The 23,979-nt window shown below is 48.8% G+C and overlaps 3 pseudogenes; 1 reads left to right on the top strand and 2 right to left on the bottom strand.

Moving 5' to 3' along the window:
- Positions 1 to 429: 429 nt before the first annotated feature.
- LOC147367259 (putative serine protease 47) lies at positions 430 to 10,908 on the top strand (annotated as a pseudogene).
- A 7,900-nt stretch (positions 10,909 to 18,808) lies between these two features.
- On the bottom strand, positions 18,809 to 21,205 carry LOC147367258 (spermatogenesis-associated protein 31E1-like; annotated as a pseudogene).
- A 1,015-nt stretch (positions 21,206 to 22,220) lies between these two features.
- Positions 22,221 to 23,329, bottom strand: LOC147367257 (spermatogenesis-associated protein 31E1-like; annotated as a pseudogene).
- Between the last annotated feature and the right edge of the window lie 650 nt (positions 23,330 to 23,979).

Here is a 23,979-nt window from a genome sequence, read left to right as displayed (position 1 = left end):
GGCGAAGGGGGAGCGTTGAGGGGTGGCACTCTGACTTGGCGAGCACAGCGGTTGGCTCCGGGAGTTACAGATGCACTGGGGCCTCCACTGGGGCCAAGATCCCCTAGCCTACAGGGCCTGAGGGCGGCCGGCTGTGACCAGGGCCTGGTGAGTCACTAAGTCTCATCATTTCTCTGCCCTTCCCTCCAACCAGACAGCCGAGATCCCCTCCACACAGGTGGGTCAGGCCCTCCGCTGTGAGGCCTCTGGGTGGGAAGAGACCCAATCCCTTTGTGGGGCTGTGGGAGAGGGGACTAGCAGGGTCTGGCCTGGAGGTTGGAGGCTGGGTGGAGGAAAGTTCTAGGACTACTGAGTGAATGGGCCTGAGTCCAGGGAGCAGGGGTGTCATTCCCCTCACTGAGGCCCTGGGAGCCCAGGCCCTAGACCAGGATGCCCGGCCTCAGGGGCCTGGGCACACTCCTGCCTCCCAGGTGTAAGTCCCTGAAGCAGGGCTGTCCTCACGAGCCCACTCCTTCTTCTTTTAGAAATGGAGACTCCTGCAGAGTCAGAGAGGGGAGAGAATTGCCCCAGATCACACACCACAGACTTCTGCCTGCAAATCTTGCTCCCTAAGACATGGGGTAGAGTGGAGAGAGCACAGGCCCTTAGAAGCCATGATCTTGAGAAAGTAATGTTGGCAACTTCTGAGACCTTTAGTTCTTTGATGTACAAGATAAGGCATTGAGGCGTGCTAGATGAGGGAAATGAGGTGTGTGTCATGCCCAGCACTTGGCAGCCTTGATCAAGGATGTCCATCTGCCTGGAGATGTTCCTGGGAGCTGGTCCCCACCCCCCCACCCCGGACTCCTGGGTCCTCATTCTCACAGGGCTTGATGTGTTGTGCTCTGCTCTCCAGTCCTCAGTGGCAGCCAGTGAAGGCAGAGTACAAGTAGCCCTGTCATTTTGGCTAGGCTGCTGGAGGCCAGGCCTTGATTTTCCCATATGTGAAACAGGGAGGCTTTCCTGGTTGCAACATTTGGAGTACCACCAGTGTCTCTATTATAAGCAGCAGGAGAGTCCCACAGTGTGCGGGAAATCCAAGGTGATGGGAGGATCTATGGTGGCCGGGACGTGGAGACTGGCCAGTGGCTATGGCAGGCCAGCCTGCGGTCCCAGGGCTCACACTTCTGTTGAGCTGTCCTCATTAACTCCAGCTGGCTTCTTTCCACTGCCCATTGCGTTCTCAAGTGAGTCTCCTTCCTAGGCTGCAAGCAAGGCTCTGGCAGGGGAGGGGGATGCAGGGGAAGACGAGAAAAGGGGGATGGTGTCCCACGTTGGCTCCTCTGGGCTTTCCTCTGGGCAGTCTGTGGCCTTCAGAGGCATGTCGTTCCTGCCATTGGCCTGTGTACCCTCCATGTGGACTGTCCTCTCCGCTCACCTACCCACATCCTCCTCATGCTCTGCCCTCGGCCCCTGTGTCCATTCCCCAACACAGGTGTGCGTCAGGAGAGCGGCAGTGTCAGTCCTCGCTGCCATGTGGTGTGGACCCATCTCAGATCACAGCTTCTTCTCAGTGTCCCCTTATTTCCAGATGTCAGACTCTAGATGGAGGCCTGGGACCTCATGTGTGACCAGCAGCTGAATGATTCTTCCTATTACTCCTGCGAAACTGTGTGCCCAGGAGGAGTCATGGTCACTGGCGTGCATGTGGGGAGCCGTGGTGCCAGGCTGCATGAGGGGGAGGTGGGCTCCCTGCGAGAGTGACAGGGCTGCTCAGGAGTCTAATTCACCTAGCCAAGAGGGGCTGGCTCAGTGACTGGCTTCTGAATGGATGAGGATGGGTTACCAGGGAATTCAGGCATCAAGCCCAGGTCTGGGCACTGGAGCTTTGAGGGCTCAGAGTCTATCGGCACCCACTCTGTGCCATGCTCTGTGCAAGCCCCTCAGTGGCATTAGGAGTGGCAAATCCCACGTCACCATGTCTCCATCCTGTCAGAAGAGAAAGCCCATCATGGATGAGAAGGGCAAAGTAAATGGGGTGAGGGTTCGGGAGATGTGTGGAGAGGGAGGCCTTGCTGGAGGGGAAGGCTTGGGTGAGGGGAACATGAGAGAGGGTCTCCAAGCAGATGAGCTGTGAAGACAGTGAGGGAGGGGGAAGATTCAGCACCTGTGTTGGAGGAACAAGGCAAGGTTCTGTTTCCTGCCTTCATTTGCTCATTTATTTAATGAATCTTTTGCAAGTCCTTGTAATTCAGTGGAGAAGCAGGCTTAGGGCAGGTAGGTGTTGAAAAAAGGGGATGGTTAGGAAGAGTGTGGGGCCAGAAGGTGGGTTGTATGGAGTCTCGGGAAGGGTAAAGTTAGAGCTGGGACTGAGCCAGAATACCTGCTGTGTACAATCAGAAGGTCTTCATTTGATGAACGCAAGGAGCTTTCCAGAACAAGGATTGAGTGCTTCTGCAATTCTAGTGTGTTATGGAGAAGCCAGCCATATGATTGAAACTATAAGCAGGATATCAATTAGCCTCAAGAAAGAAGGCCTCCTGAACATTAGAAATGGGGAGACAGAAGCTGTCTGGCATCACATGGAGCAGAGGGGTCCAGAGGCGTGTAGACAGTTAGATGAGGATGCAGGGAAAGAGCTTGTCCCCACTTGGAGATGATGGCGGCAGTGCGCCTTTCCTTCTCCAGGAAATCCAAAGCCCCGTGGAACTACGGGGTCTGTTAGGAAGCACCCAGCTGTCCCAGCACACCCAGCACACCCGGGAGGTGTCTGTGAGCCAGATTATCACGCACCCAGACTTTGAGAAGTTACATCCCTTTGGGAGTGGCATCGCCATACTGCAGCTGCTCTTTCCTGTGAATTTCACCTCCTACATCATCCCTGCCTGCCTCCCAGTCCCTGGCATGAAGCTCTCCAGTAACTCATCCTGCTGGATACCTGGCTGGGGGATGCTCACCGAGGAAAGTGAGGGGGTGTGGTGGAGTTAGGAGCGGGGGATGAGAATGGGGAGGAGGAGGAAGGGGAGAAGGACAAAGGAGCAAAGAAGGGAGGTGTGTCTTCACCTGAGGGGTCCCCAGGCAAAGGTCCCCTTGGCCCACTATGCTTCATTTTCAGAGGACTGGACCATTCTAGTTCTAGTTCTGAACGTGTGTGATTCTAAAGCTTTGGTGTTCCTTAAGTGTAAAGCTCTGAAGTCTGGGAATCTTTGACTTTGGAATCAAGAATCTGAGTTCTTGAAGTCTTTCTGGTTCTTGATTCCAAGGTTTAAATCAACCATAGATCTGAATGACTTGATCCAACTCAAAGATCATGGTTGAGACCTGACTCCTTCCAAGTCACTGACAAACTCTCTGATTTCCAGTGTCATAAGAGGCACTTAGGAAAAGTAGTAAGAAAACACAAGTATGACCTCTGACCTCTGAGGCTGCCTGATCAATTCCGAACCTCACTTTGCTCTTCTCCCAACCCAGTTCAGTCATCTACTTTGCAGGCTGATTAGGTGAACTGAATGACACAGGAAAAAAAATTGTATTTTTTAAGTTTGAAAGTGGAGAGATGTAGGCAAAACTTATGAGAAAGAGTTTTTATTAAAGAAAAACTTTAATGATTTGGTGAAATGCTTATGATGCAAAATTAGGGAGGGAAAGAGTACTTATTTATAAACATTAAGTTGGGTCATAATTTGATATGGTGTTTCTCTACAGAGGTACGACAGGCATTTTGAACTGATGCTGTCTTCATTGGGTGGGATGTTCCAGCATCTCTGGTCCTTGCCTATTAGTATGTCACTAACACGCCCTAATCATATCATAGGACGAACAACCAGTTCCGCAGGATTCTCACACCACACACACACACACATACACACACACACACACAATACACAGACACACACACAACATATATATACCACACCTCACACACACAGACACACAAACAACACATGTATACCACACTTCACACATACACACACACAACACATATATACCACACTTCACACACACACACAGGCACCATACAGAAACACACACACACAGACGCACATACAGCACGTGTATACACACTTCACACACACACACACACACACACACACACAGACTGGTTCCTCCTGAGGTCAGGGACCCTGTCTTTCTGTTTCAACATCCCAGTCCGTGCCCCAGGCAGGGCCTGGCACCTGGTAGGTATCCCACTGCTGCCCCCGGGTCCTTCTTCCCTGACCTCTAGACTGGTCTCAGCTCCCACCCTGTGTGCTCTGTTACCCTCCATGTAGCTGTCTGAGTATTGTTTTAGAGCAGGAGTCATGCCACTTCCCTGCTCATCACCCCCAGTGCCTTCTCATTTCTTCTTAAAATAAGGTTGCAACTCCCTGCCTTGGCTCTCAGGCCCCCTCCTCTCTCTCACCTCCCACTGCATCCCTCACCCACACCACCCCAGCCAGCAGGCCTCCTTCCTGCCTTGACGATGCCAAGGCAGTTCCCACCTCAGGTCTGCACCTTGGCTGTCTCCCTGGACGCATTTACTCTCCCGACTAACCTTGTCATGACTCGTTTCTTTACATATGCAACTCAGCTGCTCCTCTGAGGAGTTTTACTTGATCACATGAGCTAAAACAGGCCACCCCTAGTATCACATCTCCCTGTTGTTATCCTCGACACCACTTCTTAGATCTAAAATAGCGCTACTTATTTACTTGATTTACCCTGTCTGCACCAACTAAAAATATTCCCCTGTATCATTAGTTAAAAGATACTTAACATGAGGATACAGGAATAAATGAGTAAATTGGATGAAGAATAAATGAGTGAGTGGATGAGAGGGTGGATGGGGAAGGTGGGAGGATGAATGGGTGGAAGGGAAGATGGTTGGGAGGGTGGGTGAAAGGATAGTGGGCAGAGAGATGGAGTGAGCAGTCTATTGATGGAAGGGAGAATGAAGAGATGTAACAAAAGATGAGTCTATAGGCAAATAGATGGAAGGGTGAGTGGGCGAACGGAACATGAGGAAAGATAGGTAGTAGGATGGAGGAACAGGTGGATGGAAAGCAAGGTTAATGATAGACAAAAGGTGAGTGGATGGGATGGTTTGTGAGAGGGTAGATAGGTTGGTGAATGGTTGCTAAGCACCAGTGAGTGGCATGTGATGGTGGGATTTGCCTTTTCCCTTTGTGGAATAGGAGTGTGGTCTGTTGCTATGAAAGACGTGGAGGGAATAGGATGAGTTTGAAAAGTTTGAGAAACAGGGGAGGGCTTATTAGGCATAGATAGAAGACTGAAACATGGAGAAGGAAATGGCAACCCACTCCAGTACTCTTGCCTGGAAAATCCTATGGATGGAGGAGCCTGGTAGGCTACAGTCCATGGGGTCGCACAGAGTCAGACACAACTGAAGCTACTTAGCAGCAGCAGCATCAGAAGACTGAAACAAGGATGAAAGCTCAGCTGTGCGGAGAAAATCCCATGTTGAGGGGCAGTGCTGACTGGTAAGGCAGAGCTCTGTAGCTTGGTTACAGCATCCTTCCCGGATTTCCTCCTTATCCTCACAGCACCTCTGCTCGAACCCTTCCATCTCCAGGAGGGTAAGATGAGCTTCATTGAGAACAAGTTCTATAAACTGTTATATGGCAATGGAAAAGACAAGACTGCTCTGTTCATGTGAACACGCTGTATGCTGGGGACTTCTTAATAGGAAAGTCCATCTGCCAAGTGAAGAAGGCCTTTTCTGTTTCTCTCTCGCCTGTTCTCAGGGCCTCGGTTTCTCTGGGGAGGGGCTGTGCTGCCTCTGCTCTCTTTGTGGAGGCCCTGGGACTTCCCATTTCCTCCCTCTATGCATCTTCTTGGGCTCCATCCCTTGGCAGTGTCCCCCAGGCCAACTCCCCTTCCTAAGTTCCTTGCACTGAAGGCATCTACAGCATCTATTCTTGAGACATATATTGAAGTTTTTACTGAAGTGTAACATACATACAAAAGAATATATCCATGCTCTTTTCATAAGTTGGATGAATTTTCATATAGTGAGGCAACATGTGATCAATACCCCAGAGGCCCCACTCACACCTCCTTCCAGTCACCAACACCCAACAGAAACCGCCATCTTCACCTATAATACCTTAGATTAGATTCTGAATGTTCTGTAAGTAGAATTTATTTCCAGTTGTCAGTCTTTCATGTCTTAACATTATATTTGTGAGATTCATCCATACTGATACCTGTTCAGTCTCCTTGCTCTACGGGAGTCTACTGTGTGCTTTGAATTCTATGATCAGTTATACTCTTAATGGATATTTTAGTACGTTCCAAGTTTTTCATTTCATTTCACTTCCAAATGTTTTATCTTCTACTTCACAGAAACCCTTGAGTAGAACTGTTGGAATATATAGTATGTGTATATTCAGCTTTGGCAGATATTACCAAACATCTCCAAAGTGGTTCACCATTTCCACTCATTCAAGCAGTGGATTAGAGTTTATCTTCTCATCAATACTTAGCATTTTCCATCTTTTCTCATTTCAATAGCTTGTTGTGGTTTGCATTTTCCTGATGACGAATTAAATATACTTGCACATATTTATTATTATTGGATATCTTTTTTATGTAAAGTTTCCTTTCAAGATTTTTTCCCCGTCTTATTTTTCTCTTGGGTTCTTGTCTCTTCCTTTAGGGGCTCTTTATGTATTTTATATATTCCAGATATTTGTTTACTGCTGGGTATTTGTTTTTTTGTGCATGTATTTTTTTGCTTTTGTGTTTGTTGTGTTTGTTTTGTTTTGCCTGTGTTGGATCTTGGTTGTGGCACACAGGCTCCTCATTGCAGAGTGTGGGCCTCTCTTAGTTGTAGCGTGCGACCTCCAGAGCGCATGGGCTCAGGAGTTGCAGCATGTAGACTTAGTTGTCCTGTGGCGTGTGGGATACTATTTCCCTGACCAGGGATGGAACCCATGTCCTCTGCAAGGAAGGAGGACTTTTAACCACTGGAGCACCAAGGAAGTCTTGTTGGATATTTCAATTGGGAACTTTTCTATACACTCTGTGTAGTGCCCTGTTTTATAGTTGAGAAAACAAGCCAGGAGAGGGAAAGTGGTGACCCTAAAATAAGGCAGCACAGACTGGGCCCCTGTGTTTTCACTCAAAGCCTAACAAGACCTCCACTGCATCCCCTCAAGGCCCAGGCCCCCAAACTGGCATCATGTGCCAAGCTCTTCCGTGGCCCTTGGTCTGCTTGTCTGCTGGACACCCATAGTGCCCTTGAGCTGACTCCTCCTCTCATTTATCCTCAGGCTGAGGACACCACTGAGATGGACCCTCAAGAGCCAAGGCAGCATATGACCCCGCTCCTGCCTCTCTTAGCCTTTCAGTCACCACAGCCTACCTGAGAGACTCCATCTAGACTCATCTTCTGCCATATCACCTGCTCTGGCCCCCATGCTCCAACTCAGGCCCCTCTTCTCCCTGAAAGTGCCTCCCCCCTTGCACAGGGCACCCAGAAACAGGTCTGAGGAGAGAAGACCACAGGGGCACTCAGTGCTTAGACTGTGGGGCAGAAAAGACCTGGTTCCAGTATTCAGTCTGTCATTTCCTGGGATTGTGACCTTAGCTAAGTTTCCTCACCCAGGAAATGGATTTGCTAAAGTCTCCTCTTAATAAGAAAGATCCCTGTGAGGGGCTGCCGTATATGGGGTTGCACAGAGTCGGACATTACTGAAGCGACTTGGCAGCAGCAGCAGCAGCAGCAGCAGCAGGAAATTTAGTACTGTACTGGCATTCAGGAGGTATTTACCAAGTCGTGGCTTTCAATCCCCTGGCCTGGCCTGTCTCCATCTACCTGGGTGGTACCTGCTCTTCTGGACCTGTGTTAGACCTATCCTCTCACCCAATGTGGAATTCACTGCCCTGGCTCCACTCAGCACACACAAAACCCACACACCCACACACCCACGCTCAGTTTGCGCTGTCTTTTCAGTAGTGCAAAGCACAGCTCACTTTCCATGGGATATACTAGTGGTGGGGCATCCTCTGCCTTCTGAGAACTCCCGTGGGGTCAGGAGGCTACTGGAGCCCTTCCCATCTCAACCCATTCTGGCCCAGAATCCACCATAATATCAGCAACCACAGGACTCATCTGCATGAATCCCTGAGGCTTGGAGTGTACAGGGTCCTGGCCTTCCCCGGCCTTAAAGAGTGCAGTAGGGGTGCACTATGGGGAGAGCCAAGGGCACCCCAGGTGGGGACCCCAGAGGGGAAGAGCTGACGGGATAACGGCACATTCCCAATGTCCAAGAAGCCCCTGGTGTGACTTTCTTGGTGCTCTGGTGACATCACCTTAAATTGGTGGCTCCGACAACAGGATGTACTATCTTACATTTCTGGACGTCAGAGTCTAAAGTCAAGGTGTTGGCCTGGCTGCTCCCTTCTGGAGGCTCTAGGAGAAAATGTTTTCTTCCTTTTTCTGTCTCTTTAGAGGTCCCCAGCAATCCTCAGTTCATGGCCCCTTCCTACGTCACCAAATCACATTGCTCCTCCCTCTGCTCCTGTCATCACATCTCCTCCTCTGACTCTGACCTCCTGCTTCCCTCTTTCCTCATGAGTACCTTTGTGTTTATGTTGGGTCCAATCAGATCATCCAGGATAATCTTCCTATTTCCTGATTCTCAACTCCATCACAGCTGCTGAGTCCCTTTCGCCGTGTAAGGTAACATAACCCAGGTTCTGGTGATGAGGATGGCCGTCTTTGAGGGTTATTTTTGGCCAGCCACACCATGTACCTTTCCCTCTCCTTCAAGTTGCCACTTGCTCACCCCTCCCTCTCAGCTGGAGAGCTTCCTTCTGTTTCACTAAGAATATCAAAGCTCTCAGCCTAGACCCCGTTCATCTTCCCAAGCCCACCTCTTCTCACACCAAGAAAACATCTTCTATCTCTCTTGAGCCTCCCGGCCCATCCCAGTCAGTCCCTCCTGGAGCTCTGGGTGCCCAGAATCTCCCTCGCTCCATGTCTTCTGTGTCCCCTTTCATGGCTCCTGTGTGAACGTGTAGTGGCAATCTCCCTCCCAATACTGCCCAGTTTCTCTGCCTCCTTTCCCCCAAAGACTCCTCATAACAGCCCTGGATCTAACCCACTCTGCCCAGGAGTGTCCCCAGTGCCACCAGAGCCACATGGCCAGCGTCCCCAAGAGCCTGTCTTGCCAGAGCCATCCTTGGACCTGAGTCCTCCTCTCACTCAGCACTTCAGCAAGTTCACTGCCATTTCCTGGGCACCAGGACCAGCCAGCTACCCTGCTCTGCACTGGTCCCCTCCCCTCCCACCTCTAAACGCTGGAGACCCAGGGCTCTGTGCTCAGCTTGTTCCTCCCCCCCTGCACTTCTTCCCTGGTTGGTGAGATAGGCTCAACTTTGACAGGTCCTGTTGCCTCCTTCAACATATTGTCCCAAATCTGACTGTTTCTTACCGCCCTGGCCCCTCCCCACACATAATCTCTCACCTTCTCTCCTGTAGCTGCCTCCAAACAGGTTCATTCTCCACACAGCACCAGAGCAATCCAGGTGCTAGACTGACCTAGCAGTTCTCCATGGGTGTCAACTCCAACCCCCACCTAAAGGCCCTGGGAACCTGAGTCCTGTCTACCCTCCTTGCTTCCTACTTGTCATTGCTCTTCCTCCCACCCACCTGGCCATCCCTCCTCTCCTCGTCTACACTCACTGCTCCCTCTGCTCCAGCATCAGAAAGTTGGGTTGTCCTATTTAGTATCTCAGATTGGGAAAGCTCCTTGCTTCCACCCTAAGAAATGTCCTTCCCTTCCCGTCCTGTCCTTTCCATGGCTTGCTTCCACATGTCATATCTGACAATGGCAGCCTAGTTGGATTCTTTACAAAAGCTTCATGAAAGAGGAACTTCATCATTTCACCCTTGTGCTCAAGGGCAGATGCTGCCTTGGATGCTGGATGTGTGTGTTGGACAGGTGCTTGAAGGGGCCCAAGCACAGCTATGGCCCCTGCTCCTCTACCCACCTCCAATGATGAAACCTTCCATTTGGCTGGTGAAGTGAGGGAGTTTCCACCCAGATGGTCCTGCCCTGACAGCATTCAGGACTCCAGTAACTCCCAGAGGCTTTCAGGTGACCCTCAAATGCTCCCTGAGCAATACAGGCTGCCTCCACCAGGCCTGGGTGTGGGCACTTTCTGAAGAAACTCAACCAAGAAGTTGAGAGAAAACTAAAGGCCTGACTAAATGAATGAAAAAGGAGGATGACTCAGATGGGGATGTGCTGCTGCAGCTCAGTTTGCAAAAGCCAGGTCTATTGCAGCTTCAGCTGGCCAGTTTCCACTCACAGACCAGCTCTCTTGGGTTCAAATCCTGAAGCTGTCCCTTCTTGGCCTTGGAGAGTGCTTTCTCCTAGACCACCATGCCCTTCTTGGGCACAGTCTCCATATATTGATGGATTTACATTTGTGATTGTTCTGAGGGTCGATCAGGAACTTCCTGAAGCATGATTCCAATGCTTACCTGCATGACTTAATCAGGCTGGTCAGAGTGGGATGCTGGTGTTTGGAATTTCACAGAGGTCCACCCGAGTGAGGCAGGAGGACAGAGATTCATAAGCCCCACTTTGCTACCTGGTCTTCTCAGACGTGGCTCAGTAACCCACCTGAACTCCCATTTCTTTCCTAGAGTGATTCTGGGGAGGCTCTGGTCTGTGACTTCACTAGTTCTGGGTTCTGATGGGGCTGGCCAGCTGGGGCTTTGACTGCCAATACCCCATCTACCCTAGCATCTTCACCAACGTCACCAACTGGATAGACAAGATCCAGAGACTCATACCCTTCCCGAGCCCACATCTGCTCTCCTCCACAGACCCAGTTTCCACAACAGCTTCCTCGCTGGAACCTTCCCCACCTCCCCTCCCGCAGTCCCATCAGCTCTCAGTGGTCCATTCTTGACTTTCCTGTCCACCAGCTGCAACCCCCACAAACCAAGCTTGAAAAACCAAATAAAAACAAACGAAAGACTCATCCCGATCCTGTCTTGGGGCCCTATTGCTCCTCCTGATCCTCAGCACTCACCCCTTCACTTGAGGTTTGTCGTCTGACCCTCCAGACAAGGGAACAGCAACTGGCAGGAACATTTCAGCAGGAGGAGGGCGGGGGTGGGGACACTGGATCCCAGCTGGGGAGAAAGGGCGTCTCCGCTTGCACGCACCACTCCTGCTGTGGGAGTGCACAGACTTCGGAGGAAGGACATCAGTCAGCTCCAGCTGCCATAACAAATATCACAAGCAATGTGGCTTAGACAACAGGAACCTTCCTGGCCCTCAACCCCACATGACTGCTCCCTTCTGGCCAGGGGCCCAGGCCAGCCTGTCCCAAGGTATCCACACACCTTCAGCAGTAGGAGCCTAGTGTCTCCTTTCTGCTTAGCTGACTCAGGACTCAGTGACCCTGCCAATAAGCCTTGAAGCAATGCTCTCATCATCCTTCTTGCTAGTCTGCCTGACACAGAGTCTTTGTGTAGCCAGCAGGATCCAGGAAGCCTCACAGTGCACTTGTCCCAGCCTTCAGAATCCCTGATAATCTGGTAAAGTTCCCCTTTAGCACATAGCCAATATGGACTAGATGCTATTCAAAAAATCAGGCCAAATTCTTTCCAATCCTGGCATTGCCCACATATCCCGGACTCTCACTGGCAGATGAGCACAAATGGACTCACATGGACTCTCACACGGATCCCACTGGCTGCAGCCAGGAACTTGCGCAGGAACTCCCTCCCCAAGATGAGCTTGGAGGTGCATTCCCAGCATCCACACATTTCCACAGTCCCTGACTCTGGGTGGAGTTCTACCACTGAGGTACCACCATGCTTAGCCATGTGTCCACCACCAGCATCAACCTTTAAGAGCCCAGCAGTCTCTGGAAGGGGGAAGACTAGCATTCCCTCTCTTGTTGAACTCAGTTATGGATCCTCAGGCAAGACTGCTCAGGGCCCTGGAGTCAGTGAGCTACTACCACACCACGTGGTCCACACACATTCTCCAGAAGATCAGGGGAGCTCAGGCAGTTTAGCTGCACTTGTAGCCACTCCACTGGTCCTAAGTTCTTATTTTCCTCCCAACTCCAGCATCCTCAGGCTGTCCGTGCCCTGGAGGCTGGCCTTCATACACCTTATTTCTGGAGTTAGGTGGTTCCCTACCCCTCCTGGTTGTCCTTAGACCTGTAATCAGGGGATCCCAACACATACCTCATCTGCGTAACAGATGGACCAAGTGTCAACTCCAGCTCAGCCAGTTCCCCATTGCCTGAAACTGACTTATTGCTCAGCATTATCTTGTTTTATCTGCTTCTTAAAGATAAACGGAAGCCTAGCGTAGTTAAGTAGTTTTTCAGAAATGACATAGGTAGGAATTAGTGGGAACAGGAATTGAAATCTTGACTTTCTTACAGAACTCAAATATCTTTGTTCTTCATACTCTGCAGAGTGTACCCAGATGCCTGTTACCTTGTGTTCATTTTCCTGGAGTACACAGCCAGGGATGCAACTGCTGGACCATATGGTAAGTACATATTTAGTTTTTTTAATAAATAGACAAACTGCTTTCTAGAGTGACTTTATGATTTTACAGTTCCATTAGTAACACTATGAGAAATCCAATTTCATGGCATACTCAACTAACAATAAAGTTAGTTTTCATTTTAGCTGTTCTAAATTAACATGTGATTATTCTCATTGTGCTCCTAATTTGAGTTTCATTAATGACCAGGAGTTTTGAACATCTATTCATTACTTCCTTGCCAAACACATGTCCTCTTTGGTGAAATATCTCTTCATAACTTCCCCATTTTCTAATTGAATTGTTCCTATTTTTATTGAGTTTTGATAGTTTTTTAATACACTCTATATACAACCAGAGATCAAATTGCCAACATCCGCTGGATCATCAAAAAAGCAAGAGAGTTCCAGAAAACCATCTATTTCTGCTTTATTGACTATGCCAAAGCCTTTGACTGTGTGGATCACAATAAAGTGTGGAAATTTCTGAAAGAGATGGGAATACCAGAACACCTGACCTGCCTCTTGAGAAACCTATATGCAGGTCAGGAAGCAACAGTTCGAACTGGACATGGAACAACAGACTGGTTCCAAATTGGGAAAGGAGAAATTGGGAAAGGAGTGGAAATATACGTCAAGGCTGTATATTGTCACCCTGCTTATTTAACTTCTATGCAGAGTACATCATGAGAAACACTGGGCTGCAAGAAGTACAAGCCAGAATCAAGATTGGCGGGAGAAATATCAATAACCTCAGATATGCAGATGACACCACCCTTATGGCAGAAAGTGAAGAGGAACTAAAAAGCCTCTTGATGAAAGTGAAAGAGGAGAGTGCAAAAGTTGGCTTAAAGCTCAACATTCAGAAAACGAACATCATGGCATCTGGTCCCATCACTTCATGGGAAATAGATGGGGAAACAGTGGAAACAGTGTCAGACTTTTTATTTCTGGGCTCCAAAATCACTGCAGATGGTGACTGCAGCCATGAAATTAAAAGACGCTTACTCCTTGGAAGATAAAGTATGACCAACCTAGATAGCATATTCAAAAGCAGAGACATTACTTTGCCAACAAAGGTCCATCTAGTCAAGGCTTTGGTTTTCCCAGTGGTCATGAATGGATGTAAAAGTTGGACTGTGAAGAAAGCTTAGTGCCAAAGATTTGATGCTTTTGAACTGTGGTGTTGGAGAAGACTCTTGAGAGTCCCTTGGACTGCAAGGAGACCCAACCAGTCCATTCTGAAGGAGATCAGCCCTGGGATTTCTTTGGAAGGAATGATGTTAAAGCTGAAACTCCAGTACTTTGGCCACCTCATGCGAAGAGTTGACTCATTGGAAAAGACTCTGATGCTGGGAGGGATTGGGGGCAGGAGGAGAAGGGGATGACAGAGGATGAGATGGTTGGATGGCATCACCGACTTGATGGACACGAGTTTGGGAGAACTCTAGGAGTTGGTGATGGACAGGGAGGCCTGGCGTGCTGCAGTTCATGGGGTTGCAAGGAGTCAGACACGACTGAGTGACTGAACTGAACTGAATGGAGGGTTTTTATACATGTGTGTTGTAGTGGCTAATATATTTGTATAATCAGGATGAGGCTAAGTATACATATATAGTGTCCTTCTATTTATATGTTGGGAGAGACGTGAGGAGGTTGTATTCTGGAGAGATAATGTAATATATCTCCAGCATTCTTGCCTGGATAATCCCCATGGACAAAGGAACCTGGCAGGGTATAGTCCATGGGGTCACAAGAGTCAGACACGACTGAACGTTTAAGCACAAGATTTTATTCTTTATATTGATTAAGAATGGTGTTTTTTTTCTTAATATCTTTTTTGGGTAGTTCATTGCTTTTATATAATGACTTCTATATGCTGATTTTAGCTCCTGCAAGTTTACTAAATTCATTTATGAGTTCTAATGTTTTCTTTTGCTGTTATCACTGTGGTTTTATATGATCATGTCATCTGCAAATGGAATTAATTTGACTTCTTCCTTTCTGATTTTAATGCATTTTATTTCTTCATCTTGCCTAAGTCCTCCGGCTAGGACTTTCAGTGCTATGTTGAATAAAAGTGGTGGGTGTGGGCATTTTTGCCTTCTTCCTGATATTAACATGAAAGCTTTCAGTTTTTCACTGTCGAGTAATATGTTTGCTATGGTTTTTTTCATATATGCCATTATTGTGTTTGCTAAGAGTTTTTATCATGAAAGAATGTTGAATTTTGTAAAATCCTTTTCTGAATTTTTTCAGATGATCATACGAGTTTTTCCCCTTCATTTTCTTAATGTCGTGTATTATGTTGATTGATCTGTGTCTTTTGAATCATCCTTGCATCCCATGAATAAATCACACTTAATCATGGGGTATGACCCTTTTAATTTATTCTTGAATTAGCTTTGCTAATATTTTGTTGAGGATTTTTGAATCTGTGCTCATTCCAGATATTGATCTACAACCTTCTTGTAATGTCTTTGTCTGACTTTGTTATCAAGGTTTGCTGGCCTTGTAAACTTAATATAGAAGTGTTCCCTCCTCTCCAGTTTTTTTGGATGAATTTGAAAAGGATTGGTATTAATTCTTTAAATGCTTTTTAAGATTCACCAGTGAAGCCATATGGTCCTGGATTTTCTATATTTTTATATTATTGATTCAATCTCCTTATTTGTTATTGGTCTGTTCAAACTTTCTATTTTGTCTTGATTCAGTGTTGATAGGTTGTATGTTTCTAAGTTATCTAATTTGTTGACATAATTGTTTATAATAGGCTGTAATGATTCATTTTCGAGGCATCATTTGTATTGCTGCCTTTTTCATTTCTGATTTCATTGATTTGTCTTCTCTCTTTTATCTTAATCTGGCTAACAGTCTGTCAAATTTATGATTAAAAAAACACACTTTTTAAAATATTTCTATTATTTTCCTATTCTCTAATTCCTTCTGCTAAGTGTGAGATTAGTGTTTTCATTTTCTATAGTTGCTTGAAGCATAAAATTTTTTATTTGAAGTATTTGTTACCTTCTAATGTATGCATTTATCACTATGAACATCTCCTGTAGTACTGCTTTTGCTTCATCCCATAAGTCTTGGTGTGTTGTGTTTCATTTTAGTTTGTCTCAATATACTTTTTAATTTTCCCTTTGATTTTGTCTTTGACTCAATATTTTTTTTAAAAAGTGTTATACAGCATTATAACTCTAATTAAAATTGGTGTATTTTATATATGAGGGTTAATAAAATAAATCCTAAGAGTTCTCATCACAACAGAAATACTTTATTTTTATCCATACAAGATGATGGTCACTAAACTTGTGGTTATCATTTCATTATGTATATAAGCCAAATCATTATGCTATGTCTTAAAATTATGCAGTGGTCAATGTCAATTATCCTCAATAAAACCAGAAGGGTGGAAAGAATGTACTGTTTACTTTCTACATATTTGTCAATTTTCCTGTTATCTTACTCTTATGGGATTTCTTGTTTCATCCTATTGTGGTCAGAAAAGATAACCTGAAATTATTTCAGTTTTTTTTTCATTTTTACTATATGACCAGAAGTGGAATTGCTGGATCACATGGCATTTTAATCTTATTGTTTTGAAGAATCTCCATACTATTTTAAATATTGGTTGTACCAATTTACATTCCAAACAGCAGTGCACATGGTTTGTTAAGTGATACCAGATCCACCATGAAGAAACTATCAAAGGGTGTACACTCTGATCCTAAAGAACGCCTGTGACGTCTGGGGGGGGGTCTCTGTATGATGATCTGAAAGGACTCTGTCTGGGTGAGATTACTCCGTGTGGGTTTGTGAGGGGGTCCTGTGTGTCGTTAGTGTGGGTAAATGCATGTCTGTCAGAGGGCTTTGTGTGGGGTCAGTGTGGATTTGTGGGAGATTCCCGAGTAAAGTTAGTGGAGTCCCTGTGTGGGGTTAGTGTGGGTCTGTCAGAGGTCTCTGTGTGGGCTCAGTGTGGGTCTGTGCGAGGGTTCCTGTGCAGGGTCACTGCGAGTCTGTGGGAGATCCCTGTGTGGAGTTAGTGTGGGTCAGTGGGAGGCCCTGTGTGGGGTGAGTGTGGGTTTCTGGGAGGGCCCTGTGCAAGGTCAGTGTGGGTGTGTGGGAGGTTTCTGTTTGGGGACACTGTGGGTCTGTCAGGGGTCCCTCTCTGGGGTCAGTGTGGATCCGTCTAGATCTCTGTGTGGGGTTACTGGGGGCCCTGTGCTGGATCAGTGTGGGTATGTGGGAGGTCCCCGTCAGTGTGGGTCTCTGTGGGTAGTCTTTGTGGGGGGCCCTCCATTGCTGTCCTTTTTGCACCTCATGGCAGGAGAAGGGCAAGGGACGCTCCCCATCTGGTTTTTTGCTGTTCTGTCAGGGTCCCTTCTGTATCATTTCTCCAGACAGGCACCTTAGTTCCAGCTCCCCTGAATCAGTGCTCACTTCTTGGCACCTCTGAGAGGGCCTGGCAGCAGGAGGGCTCAGGATCCACGCTCTGTGCTCCCCTCTGTGAACTCTGGATGCCAGTCGACCGCCCAGGTCACAGCCCCTCCCCTCAGACCCTGGCTGAGCCCCCACTGCTATGTCCCCCATGGAGGATGGGGTGCAGAGGCAGGACTAGTCTCCAGGGAGAAAACACAGCACAAGCAGGCCCGTGTCCTCTGCCCCCACAGCCCCTGCCTTGGTCCCACATGTGGGGGTCCTGATAGGCATGGAGGCGGGGCCATTCCTGCTGGCTCCTGGATCGGGGACCCCTCCAGGAGCAGGTCTCTCCACCATGGGAGTGACTGTGACATAGAGCCCCAAATTGTTCTAGGAGACAGCTTTTGTCTCCCCACTTTCCCATGTGGATGGGCTCCAGGGAGAAAAGCTGACGGCACCCTCATTCTCGACAGGTGACTTCCCACCCGCTCAGTGACACATCCTGTCTGCTGGTCTCTTCCCTCTCCGGGCTCTGGGATGAGTGAGGCTGAGAGCAGGTGAGACTTGCGATGACCTCTGCACAGTTCCTGGGCCTGTTGGGCTCCCCCTCCTGTCCCTTGGGAGCCTCCTTGGGCCACATGTGTAGATAGAAATCATAGACCACAAGTCTGTCCAGAGGTCCCTGACCTGTGAAATCTGATTATTTACATTGTGGAGAAGTAAAGCTTCCCTTCTCGGAGGCTCCTCTGCCTCTGGCAGCCTGGCCCTCTGTGGAGGAGCTCAAGGTGTTCTCCCTTTGTCTGGGCTCTGGGAGCTGAAGTAGAGGGGAGACTCTGGGTTGGAGCCACCAGGAGCCACCGGGCCCCTAACTTCTTTCCTCTGTGCCTGTAGATGGTGCAGGGATGCCAGGGGCTCCTTGGTCTCTGTGCCATCAGTGGGCACTCTGCCCCCTGCCTCCTTCCCCACATCCCACCCTAGGGGCACAGTGTCCCACCCTCAGACCATGAGGTGACTGCACACACAGCCATGCCCCTTGCTCGTTCACCCAGGGCAGGTGGGTGCTCTGGGCAGGGGTGGGCTGGCCCTCAAGGGCATCCATGCTCCCCACCACACATCCTCAGAGCTGAGAGTGTGTGGGCCTCATCCTCAACTCTGCTCCAGAGCAGAGAAAGACAGAGGTAGGGTGACAGGCCTGGCACATCTCATTCCAGCTCCTTCTGGGAGAGGAGGGTCTTCCATGACAGCTTCATCTATCCCACCATGACATGAGGACAAGGCTTCTCCCACCTCTCACTTGGGACCAGCACTGCCCCCAAAAGCCCCTCCTTATTCTGACATATGAACTTGTCTCTGACACTTTCTGAGCCTGAGCGGAGCACCCCTCCCCCAGGCCCACAATTTCCAGATAGAGAGAGAGCAGGAGAAGACAGAGCCAGTTCCGAGGAAGGGGGAGGTCTTTAGGTTTAGTTTACCTTGATGTGTTCTGAATGCTAAGATCATGGTAACTGAAGGTGCAGTGAAGGAATTGGGGTGAAGGTCAGTATCCACACTGGGGTCAACCTCCCTCCACGGCCCCATCCCACCTGGAAGCCAAAGCAGGCATCTGGAAAGAGTGGACCATTATCCATTGCCTTCCCCCGAGCAGGGCACAGACAGAGGCCACCAGCACTCATAAGAAAAAACATTTATTCCAGGAAGCAAAAATATTTCTGCTAACAAGAAGCAATTAGCATGCAGAGGACGTGCTAATATGAGGAAAAAAAAAAAGGTCTCTGCAAGATAACCTATCAGGAGTGCTGTGAAAGCATGTTCTTATTGACCAGAAGAGGCATATTTCTGGAGGGGACAGCCTGGGATACTTGCAGTCTTGAGTCATGATGCCAAGCTCTGTCTGGAAGAAGACCTGGCTCCCTGGGTGAGATGGGAGACTGGACTGGTCCACTTACTCTCTTTTGGAGAGCTATAGCCCATGGGGGTAACTTGGTAATAACACGCTCTATCTTTTCTCACTCTCTATTGCTCTTGGTCGGAGAGAAAATTTTGGTGGCAGTAATGTAGACCTAATGAGTCCCGGATTTCTGCTTTGTACCAATTTAACACCAAAGCATGAGGTCCATGGTGAAATACTGTCTTCTCTGTTAGGATCTGTCCAACATGAGAGTCTGAGCCTCAATAGCCCTGCTGTCTGTGGTCAATTTGCTTTTGACTGCCTCTTGGCTCTGGGCTGTGGCTGTTTCAGGTTTGCCTTTTTGCAGGGGCCCTTCTGATTCTTTGCATTTACTGGGGAAAATCCACTGCAGGAGATTAATCCATTTTTTGAAGCGGCTTTCTTCAGGATTAACTGTTGAAACTTGCTTCTTAGGGACTCTGCTGATTCCTTTTTCTGGCCAGAGTGACTAATCCCTCGGACCTGGTAGCCATTTGTTCTGCCAATCCTTTTTGATGCTGTCCAGTTTTGGACTCCTATATGCCTTTCTCCCTTCAGTGGGGACACACCTCTTGCTCTGGCTCTTATATCTGGGCTCCTGTCTCAGGGCCACCTGCTGCCCTTGGCTGCTCCCTCCACTCTATGTAACATCATAGAGTGTCTGGGAATTGGATGTGGATTTGTCTCCTCTGGATAAGGTTTGGGAACAAGACAAAGATTCCTGAGAGTAGCAAGGAACATATCTGAGTGACAGTCTTTGAGAAGTGTATGTGTGGCACAATCTTGAAGGAGCACACCAGTTTCACAGTCTTGAATGAGCATGCTGGTGGCCCAACCTCGATTCTGATTCTGCTGGTCTGTGGACCTTGAAACTCAAGCTTATGAAACTGTGCCTCGAAATTTAGATATTCTGGATTTGAGGCAACAAACTTTGTATTCAATGAAGGGTTTCTACTGGACCTTGGAGATCGTGGACTCTTCAAATTCATATTAATGAGCAGGGATTTGACCCACACACTAGGTGCCAAAGTATCTTTTCCAGCAGGGTCTCCTTCCACAGGCTTTTGTTCTTGTTCCCTGGAAGATGCAGAACACACATCGAGGTTCACTGCTGTCATGATAGAGTAAGATTCTGGGGAGGCTCGTCCCCCAGCTTCCTCCTGTGGTACATTGCTGGCCATTTCTGGACTAGAACTGGGCTCCAAGTTGCCTTTGTCAGCCGCCATGCAGATGCGCTATGCCAATTTCTGGTCACTAAACTGTATGTGGTGGCGTGAGAAGGTGGCTTGTTTTCTGTCCAGTCAGAGGGACCTCTGAGGGCTTATGGATGTCACCAGCTGTGGGTCCTCCCAGAGCTCCCTGGGCTTCCTCACTCACCTGTGAGGGTGTGGGAAGGGGCCTCTCCAGGGAGGGATTTGCCCCTCTTGTTTCTACTTTCTCTCTTGCATGGGGCTGAGGAGGTTTTACCAAGCCCTTGGTTAATAGGGCTATTGAGGGGTCCCCAGATCCACAGGTGGCCTTCAAGGTAGACCCTTGAGCCTTTTTCAACTTCAAGCTAAGTATGAATTTGAGGAGCTTGAAGAGTAGGTCCCACCTGTGCCTCACCCTCAACTTTACTATATGTGTTTCCAGCTCCTGTTGAGTATCAGGACTGAGGACAACAGACTCAAGGGAGATATTCATGGAGGCTTCCCCATCCTGAGAGGAGTGTGGATTTTCTGTCTCCATGGGAGCATGCATCTCTCCAAGAATGTCTAAAACAATGTTGTCAGCAAATCTTGAACTGTAGACATTCAGAGGGATCTCACTCTCGTGGATCTGCTGTGCCTTCCTCCCTATACGGATTCCTGAGACTTCTGGATGCTTCCTGCTGAGGCTCAATTCTCTTTCTGACTCAGGTTTCGCTCTTGGATCATTCACTGGAGGGGTGGCTGAGATCAGGAACAGATCTTTTAGGATCCTCCCCACACTCTGCCCTACATCATATTGCATGTCCTGGTGGGATTCATGCTGGGCACTTGGACCTCATCTTCTCTGTGTCCTGGCTGATTTTGCCTAGACCTGCAGAGAACCTTGGGAATTTATCCTAAGGCTGCATCAGTTTCTGAGATGCTCGGATTCTGCAGGGCAGGCCAAACTCATTGCTGTATGAACCTTTTGGAAAATTGGTGCTCCAGTTCCTCCCAAACCTCAGGGCTGGCCAAATCTTCAGGAAGGATGGAGACAGAGCTGTGGGCCCAGGAAGACCTGTTCTCCTGGGGAAGGTAAGAAGTGACCTGGCTAAAGACCTGCTGAGATTTCTTAACCAAAGAGGGTAAAGTTCTTCCTTTTTCTAGTCGTTTTTACCAAAAGTGACATCCCAGGTTTTCAATTGCATTTGAGATGAAAGATTGTGCCATATTTGAGACTGTAAGGCAAGATGTTTCACAGGACCCAATCTGGTGTTGTGAAGATGTTCAGACTTGGAGAGAGGGTGATTGATGGACAGTGGTCTTTAACTGTGCCTGAGGTCGTGCTTAACACTGGGGCATGTTTGGAGTCAAGGGTTTGGGTTGGGCCTGGATTTCCATGTGAGTCTGAGGAGGTGGCATTGGAGTCAAACTTTGGGGTTGGGCCTAGGTGTCCATATGAGCCTAAGCTGGTGGTGGTTGACATGGGGACATGGTTAGAGTCAAGGGTAGGGGATGGGCTGGGGTCTGTATGAGAGGCCGAGGTGGTTGTGGTTGACATTGGGCCATGGTTGTTGTCAAGTGTAGAGGTTGTACCTGGGTATTCATGTGAGCCCAAGGTGGCGGTTGAAACTGGAGCATGGTTGTAGCCAAGGATAGGGACTGGGTCTGGGATTCCACGGATGCTTCAGGTGGTGATTGACATTGAAACATGGTTGCAGTCCAGGTAGGGGTCAGTCTGCATCTCCATGTGAGCGCAAGGTGCTGGTTGAAACTGGAACATGGCTGGAGATTTCAGGTCAGACCTGGGTCTCCATTTGAACTTGAGGTAGTGGTTGATACTGCTGCATGATTGGAGTCAAGGTTAGCGGTCAAGACTGGGTCTCTATTTGAGCTTAGGTGCTGGTTGAAACTGGGCCATGGCTGGAGTCCAGGTTTGGGATCAGGCCTGGGTCTCCATGTGAGCCTGAGGTGGAGGTTGAAACTGCTGCATGGTTGGAGTCAAGGTTCGTGGTTGAGCCTGGGTCTCCATGTGAACTTGAGGTGGTGGCTGAAAGTGAGGCATGGTTGGAGCTAAGTGTTAGGGGCAGGCGTGTGGCTCCATGTGACCTCAAGGTGATACTTGCACTTGGGGCATGCCAAGTTGCTTCAGTCGTGTCCGACTCTGTGTGACCCCATGGACTGCAGCCTACCAGGCTTCTCCATCCATGTGATTCTCCAGGCAAGAACACTGGAGTGGGTTGCCATTTCCTTCTCCAACTTGGGGCATGGTTGGAGTCTTATTTTGAGGTTCACCCTGGGCTACAGGTTGAGTCAAGTTTTGGGCCAATGTTGGTTGTGAAGTTACTTTAGATGAAATTTGGAATTATTCAGCCTTAGAATGCTCATTGTTAAGACATGGAATAACTCAAGAGGGGACTATGGTACTATGGTACTATGACAGTAGCCACCAGACTCTCATTGTGCAGAAAGGGGAGACCCCAAAAGAGATAACTGCATGTCTTCTGTAGATGGTTCCCCAAAGTGTCTGGATATCGGGGCTTCTTGGTAACAAGCAGCTGTTCCAGTTTGCCTTTGATGCTCCAGAAGTTTTGGTGACCCAAGGTGTCCTGCTTGTCACTGAGTGACTTGATCCTCTTCCACAATGAAGTTAGGTGGTAGCCTGCCTCCTCCTCCTTGTTTTTCTCCTTCCAAATCTTCCCTTCTACCCTCTTGGTGATTAGTATCTCCAGCATCTTCTGGACATCCACGATGACAAAAAGAGAGCCTAGCAGCCTCTACCTACCTATTTTGGGTCTCCCCAAAATGAGGCCTCTGGTGGGTGGCTGGGAAGGTGTTCTTGCTTGGATTCTAAATGTGCCAAGGTAGACAAGCTCCAGGCTTTGGCTGCCCCCTGTCACCATGCCAGGGCTGATACAGGACTGCTTGAACAGACAATGCCTGAGATGGCTGGTCTTTAAGGGGAGTTTGGAGATGACCTGTGTGGGATGATGCCCAGTATGAGTGCCATGGAGTCACCTTGAGTGAGACTCAGCATGGAGCCTGATGGTGGTGGTGCAGAGGAGGGTATTGGAGGTGGAGGGCAGGCTCTTGCATGAGGGAGGCTTGGAAGGGAAGGGGAAAGAGCAAGTGGCTAGGGTGTAAGGCTATCCAGTGGAAATAAAGGCTCTGGTGTTGGAGAGGCACTCAGGGATGAATGTGAGGGAAATGAAACTGAGGTCACTGAGCCTGGAGAAATGGTAGAAGCCCAAGGTCAGAAGAGCTGGGGAGATGGTGGTAGCTGCCTCTTCCCTGCATGGTTGGGGGGCTCCAGCAGGAACTGGTTGGCAAGCCTCACCAGGTGAATCTTTACATGAGAGCTGATCAAAGCCTCCCTTCTCAGGGAGCCTCCCTAGGTGTCTGCAGGAGACATGAGAAACAAGCTGCAGCCAGGAGCCCTGGGGCCAGGAGGGCTGGGCAGTGCAGGCAGGGGTGGGCATCTGTACCCCACAGTCTGGCACGGCCCCAGTGCTGACTTCACAATGCTCCTGCTGTCCCTCACCCCAGGACGTTGTCCCATACTCCACCCCCAGGACTCCCCCTCTCAGCTCAGCCCCAGGCTGCCAGTATCCCTGGGCTCACACCTTAGGCTTTAGGAGGAAGACCCACCTGGAAAAGAAAGGGAAGATTCTCTACCTTTCCAGAAGTGAAGTCAGGTCCCGGACCTCTTCCAGTGCTTCCTGGCAATCTCTCAAGCTGAAAATCAGCACACTGGGTCATGGTGGTGAACACGGGCGCCTAGGGGTCTAAAAGGGAGTTGAGTGCACTGTCACTTTAAGGGACACCACTGGGAGATTGCAGACCAAGCGCCTGTGTCCAAGGCCACATAATCCCTGGCAGTGATGGTGAAGCCCGTGAAAGGTTTATCATAAACAAAGTGTTTCCCCATTCATGACCCCTGATGCCCT

This window comes from Bos grunniens, chromosome 8 (genome assembly GCF_055505025.1).
Source record: "Bos grunniens cultivar Pamir isolate PY7600 chromosome 8, Bosgru_T2T1.0, whole genome shotgun sequence".
Classification (NCBI taxonomy): domain Eukaryota; kingdom Metazoa; phylum Chordata; class Mammalia; order Artiodactyla; family Bovidae; genus Bos; species Bos grunniens.
Note: the sequence above shows the minus strand (reverse complement) of the source record. Positions and strands in the feature narration are given on the sequence as shown.